Below are 5,611 nucleotides of genomic sequence, written 5' to 3' on the forward strand. Positions count from 1 at the left end.
TCCCCTCCTTCTCCCACAGGTGAAGGACTCAAGACTCAATGGGGAACCAACCCTCTATCCTGGCCAGGTCACACCCGGGTCATCTCCTAACAAAATAGAATTGTCTCCCCATGGACAGCCTTAAGAAAAAAAGTGCATTTTCTTCTGTAACACGGCTTGGCCGCAGTACTCACTGGAAGATGGGGAATTCTGGCCCCTCAATAGCCACCTAAACTACAACACCCTCCTCCAGCTAGACTTGTCCTGTAGACACAAGGGTAAATGGTCTGAAATCCCTTATGTACAGGCCTTTATGGCTTTGAGGGAGGACCCCACCTCAACCATCCTGGCTCACACCACTAGGACACCACCCCGGCCACCAATGGGCCCCCCGGAGTACAAACCACCCCAGGCTGCCCTTGCCACTCCTACAGCCCCTGATGGCTCAAATGTCATATGCCCCCTACGGGACGTCCTCAATGTTCAGGGGGGCATTACATGGGTATATTCGCTCTCTCCCTGTCTGAGCTGAGTACGTGGGGAGAAAGTTGGGCAAATACTCGGAGGACCCCGAACGGTTTAGGGAAGGGTTCCAGGACCTAGCCCTCTCAGTGGATTTGACTTGGAGGGACGTCAAAATTCTTTTTGCCCAGCTCAACACCCCGGAGGAGAAAAACATCATTTCAGGGCAGCCCAGACCTACGGGGACCAACAAAATGCCCTAAATCCAGTTCTCCCACTTGGAGCAGCCACATGCTCCCTAACCGACCCCAGCTGGACCTACCAAACAGGCCAGCCAGGGCCAAACCACATAAGACTCATGATAGCCTACTTCCTAGAGGGCATGGCCCACACCATCCAATGGCCAGCCAATTTCAATAAGCTGTGGACCTCAGGCCACGGAGCAAGACCCAGCCTTATACCTGGAGCAGCTCTCCGAAACGCTCTGCAAATACACCAACTTAGACTCAGCCCCCAGGCAGGCACCGTTGTCCCGGCCACTCATTTTCTCAACCAGGCCACCCCAGACACACAGAGAAACTCCTAAAGCTGGGGTTGGGGCCTCAGACTCCCGTTAACCAGTTATTGGATGCAGCATTCCAGGTTTTCAACTCAAGGGACCTGATGGAAGAGGCAAAAACCCAACAGCAGGCCAAACTTTTAGCCGTGGCAATACAGACTCCAGGCTCCATGGTCACAACCCCTAGTGGGCCGCCCAACCCGGAGAGAGGCCCCTGCTTTCAGTGCGGTAAGCATGGCCATTGGACATGCGGGTGCCTGGAGTGACAGAGCCACCAAGATGATCAACCCCCACAGAACCCATGCCCCAACTGTGGAGAAATGGGCCACTGGAGGAGGGACTGTCCGCATTCTCGGAGGGGGAGGGGAGACGGACCCTCCATGGTGGCGCCACTCCAATGAGGGTGCCCAGGGCTCCTTCAGGCTCCTGCGGCCACATTTCCTATCACCACAGCGGAGCCACGGGTCAAAATGAGAGCGGCCAACAGGGTCATTGACTTTCTGTTAGACACAGGAGACTCATACTCGGTGTTGCAACATACGCCAGGCCCCCTGACCAAAAAAAACCTGTGCCATCGTCAGGATCGATGGTGTCCCAACGTCTTGGTTCTTTACCGAGCCCCTACTTTGTGCCTGGGGTGACCAACTTCTTAGCCACAGCTTCCTAGTTATCCCTGAGTCACCAAGCCCCTTATTGGGCCGGGACTTCCTGAGTAGCTTCGGAGCAACTGTGCACCTGTCAGGGACCCAAGAAAACTTTTTGGCCAGTTTATGCCTAAAAGGGAAATCTCCTCTAGGTAACGTGCCCTCTCCCATCTACCAAAGGGTACATTCAGACATTTGGCAGACTAGAACCCCAGGGTTGGCCATCAACGCCACCCTGGTCAAAATCTCCCTCAAAGACTCTACTAGTTTTCCTCATAGGTGGCTTTATCCTTTAGTGGCCAGAGCCCGGGAAGGACGCCAACATATCATAGACCAATTCCTAAAAACAAAAATTCTAATCCCATGCCACTCCCCCTGTAACACCCTGATCATGGGAGTTCCCAAACCTGATAAAATGTGGCAAATGGTACAAGATCTTAGAGTGGTAAATAAGACAGTGGTCCCGCTCCAGCCAACTGTCCCAAGACCGTACACTTTGTTGGGTCAAATCCCCAGACAGCTCCACCCCTGCTAGAGGTACAGTTCAAAAAAACATCCCAAAACTTCCCATGCACTGACCTCACCCCCTGATACAATTACTCATCCAAAAGCGCAGCCCTTCAGCTTGTCTGCCAAAACACTTCATCTCCTCATTGTACCTGCCAGGGGTCGAGCCATTGCTACAATCTCACCTTCAATCTCTATGGTTTCCTGGCCCTGCGCACTATCTTTCTGCTAACCTTCGACACCTCTAAGCCCTGCCAACCAAATACCACTCATTGGTGTCCTGCCTCCCATCTATATAATGATGGAAACCAACATAAGCAACCCCAGAACAGATGTACCACCTGGCAGAGAAGCTTCCCAGATCGGTGGCAAGTCTACTATGTAACAGGAAAGGCCACGCAGGCGGCTTCACCTTCACTGCTCCTAAACCCAGGTTACATAGGAAGACTTCTCTCACCCTGATGTCAGGGCACCCCTCCTTGGGCATCCTCCATGAGTACTTGGTTTGATTCCTCGACTCCATGCCAGGCTTGTGCCCCTCCCAGGTGTCTGTTCCTCTGTGGCCCCCGTCAAAGCATGTTGCCCCATGCCGACAGCCCCACTCCTACTTTCCAGCTCCCAGGCCAAGCAGTGGCATATGCCTGCATAGATAACCCCCAATTCAGGGGACAGTGCACCTTGGGCCGGCTGAGTCCTCAAGGACTGGGTGTGACAATCCACAACAATACTAAACCCAGACCCGGACAAGCAATTGGACTACTTCTGGCAGGAGCTAGAGCTGCCCTGAGTTTGGCAGCTCCCTGGGGCTGATTTATATACCATGAGTCAACTATAAGAAACCTCACACAGGCCTTTGAAAAACTGGTTATAAAAACAGGACAAACCCTGCAAAACATCGAGGCTTCCCTAAACTCCTTAACAAATGTCGTGGATAATAGACGGGCATGAGATTACCTCCTTGCTGAGCAGGGAGGTGTCTGCACACTGATTAACAAAAGCTGCTGCACCTATATCAATAACTCAAGACAGGTTGAAACCAACATCCAAGCAATCTATAAAGAGGCATCCTGGCTTCATCGTTATAACCAGGGACCAGACCCCTGACCCCCGATCAGATATGGTCAGCAATCAAGGGTGCCCTTCCATCCCTCACCTGGTTTCTCCCTCTCATAGGACCATTAGTTTGCATTCTACTGCTGCTTATCTTTGGAGCTTGTCTTTTCAATGTCCTAAGGTTTATTTCTTCCTACATAGACACCATCAAGTTCCAAATGCTTGTCCAGCCAGCTGCTCTCCCTACGGTAAAATACACCTCTCTCCAATAACATGCCTCTCTGTGAGACCTCTATTCACCATTGGATGCAGCTGCTTGAAGATTTCGCCAGGATACTCAGAACAGAGCCCTGTCTATGGCGGAGACCCAATTCTAGGTCCACTCTGCTCCCAGACAGAGAGCCAGAGGATACTTGAGACCCTGACACATCGCCCCCTTTCAGCAGGAAGTAGCTAAAGAAGAGGCTCCATGTACCGTTCCCCTGAAGGATTTCAGCGTCTCAAGACCTTTTGAGGGGGGAATGAGATAGGCAGGAAGCTAGATATGAGCTGGAAGCAAGGACACTCCATCAGGTGCAGCATCCTAATTGCTGGGCAGCAACTCTTCTGACGTGCAGGACTTCCCCCAGCCCAGACCGAGAGTAGCCCCAAGCCTCACTATACTCTCATTTACATTGTGGTTTTGACGCCTCCTGCGGAGATCACTGCCATGACAGTTCCAGAGATGATGTAAGGAAAAAATCTCCCCCTCCCAACGTGAAGGTGGAGACACTGCCCCGATTGGCACACGTTCTGAGACCCTAACTCACCCCCAGACCCAACATTCCAAAACCACTGACCACCACAACTTTGGTGCAGATGCTCCCTCGAGCCTGCCCGCCCCTCCCCTTGGGGGTATGCTTTCACTTTGCTAATAAATCTTTCTCTGTTAAAACTTGTGCTGTGTGTCCACTCTCAAATTCTTTTGTGTCTGTGGACCAAGAACCTGGGACCCCACTGCACTGAGTTGACCGGTGCCGGTAACATCATGGCTTGGTGTTCTTCTCTCCGGGAAGGTAGTAATCACAACACAGCCTCCAAAGCGTTTTGATATGACTTCATAAGAAAGCATACATAAGTTATAGTGCACTGCATGATATAGGGTCTTGTTCATATCCATCCCTCAAAATCTCTTCCCCTCCTGCCCGCACTCAGTGGAAAACCAGTAATCACGGGATGTGGGAAGACCCAGGGGGCAGCAGACACCTCTTCCCAATCACTTCATCCAGATGAATGTGCAACTGGCAGCATATAATGGGGGGAAATTATCAATTAGCTTCGGGAACAAGGATGGGCCCACACAACGAGACAGGGAGATCAGAAGATGGAAATGTATGTGGAACACTGGATTTTGGCATCCATATCCACCCTTCCTACCCAGATCAGCAGAAGAACATTTTTGGGTTCTGGGAACATCTAATCTGTCCCTCCCCATCCTTTAGGGACCTGAGTTTGAGTATTAGTCAGCCTTTGCTGAGATAACACTGCAAAACAATCAGAAGTCTCATCTGCCAGTTGCTGATTCTCCTGGGGCTCCTTCAGCTCACTTCACTTTGCTCCTAAAGCCTCCACTGTCACCTCCACCCCATCACATTGACCTAAGCAAGTCCACGGCCAAGGCCAAGGCCAGCAGTGGGGAAGTAGCCCTCTCAGGGCAGGTGGGACAGGGGAGTGAGCATATCCGCTCAGAAATAGTACAATCCCTGTGGCCACCAGCTGCTCCCCAACCTCCTATGTGTTCGCCTTCACCCCTCAGCCCCGCATCCACTCCACATGGCCAGGTCTAAGGCACAGATGCTGATACTGCACAGGAAATCTCACTCCCTTAGCCTCTCCTCCCACGCCTGGGTGTGCTGCTTCTGTGTCAGGCCCCCACCAGCCACAGCTTCAGCAGGCTGAGATCTCCACCAGCCTGCACCAACAGTCCCCAAGAATCTCCATCAGTGCATTTGCCCTCCCTAGGATGTACAACTCAGCACAGCCTCCTTTGCCAAAAGCCCATCCTCTGAAGGGCTGTGCTGCCTTCACCGGTGCTGCTGTGCTCAGAGGCTCCATCTTCCCACCTTCACAAAGTGTGTGATGAAAGTCCCTGCTTTGCCATCAGTGGGGTCAGTTACATTCCTAGGACCTGTAAAACACACACTTCACAAGGGACAAACTTGAATACCTGCCTATTTCTCCTTTATTTTTTTCTTTTCCTGATAGAGTATTTGCCATCCTCAGACATTTGGACACCAGTTCAGACCTTGGACACTTATGTAGCCAATTTCCCATCCAAATTTAATTCCACTTTCTTCTGCAGCTATAGGCAGTGTGTCACTCTACACTACTCCAGAGGGCATCATTGCTTTGCATTCTGGGTTTATGG

Source organism: Ceratotherium simum, unplaced genomic scaffold (assembly GCF_057802395.1).
Source record: "Ceratotherium simum simum isolate JZ-2026a unplaced genomic scaffold, ASM5780239v1 HiC_scaffold_43, whole genome shotgun sequence".
NCBI lineage: Eukaryota > Metazoa > Chordata > Mammalia > Perissodactyla > Rhinocerotidae > Ceratotherium > Ceratotherium simum.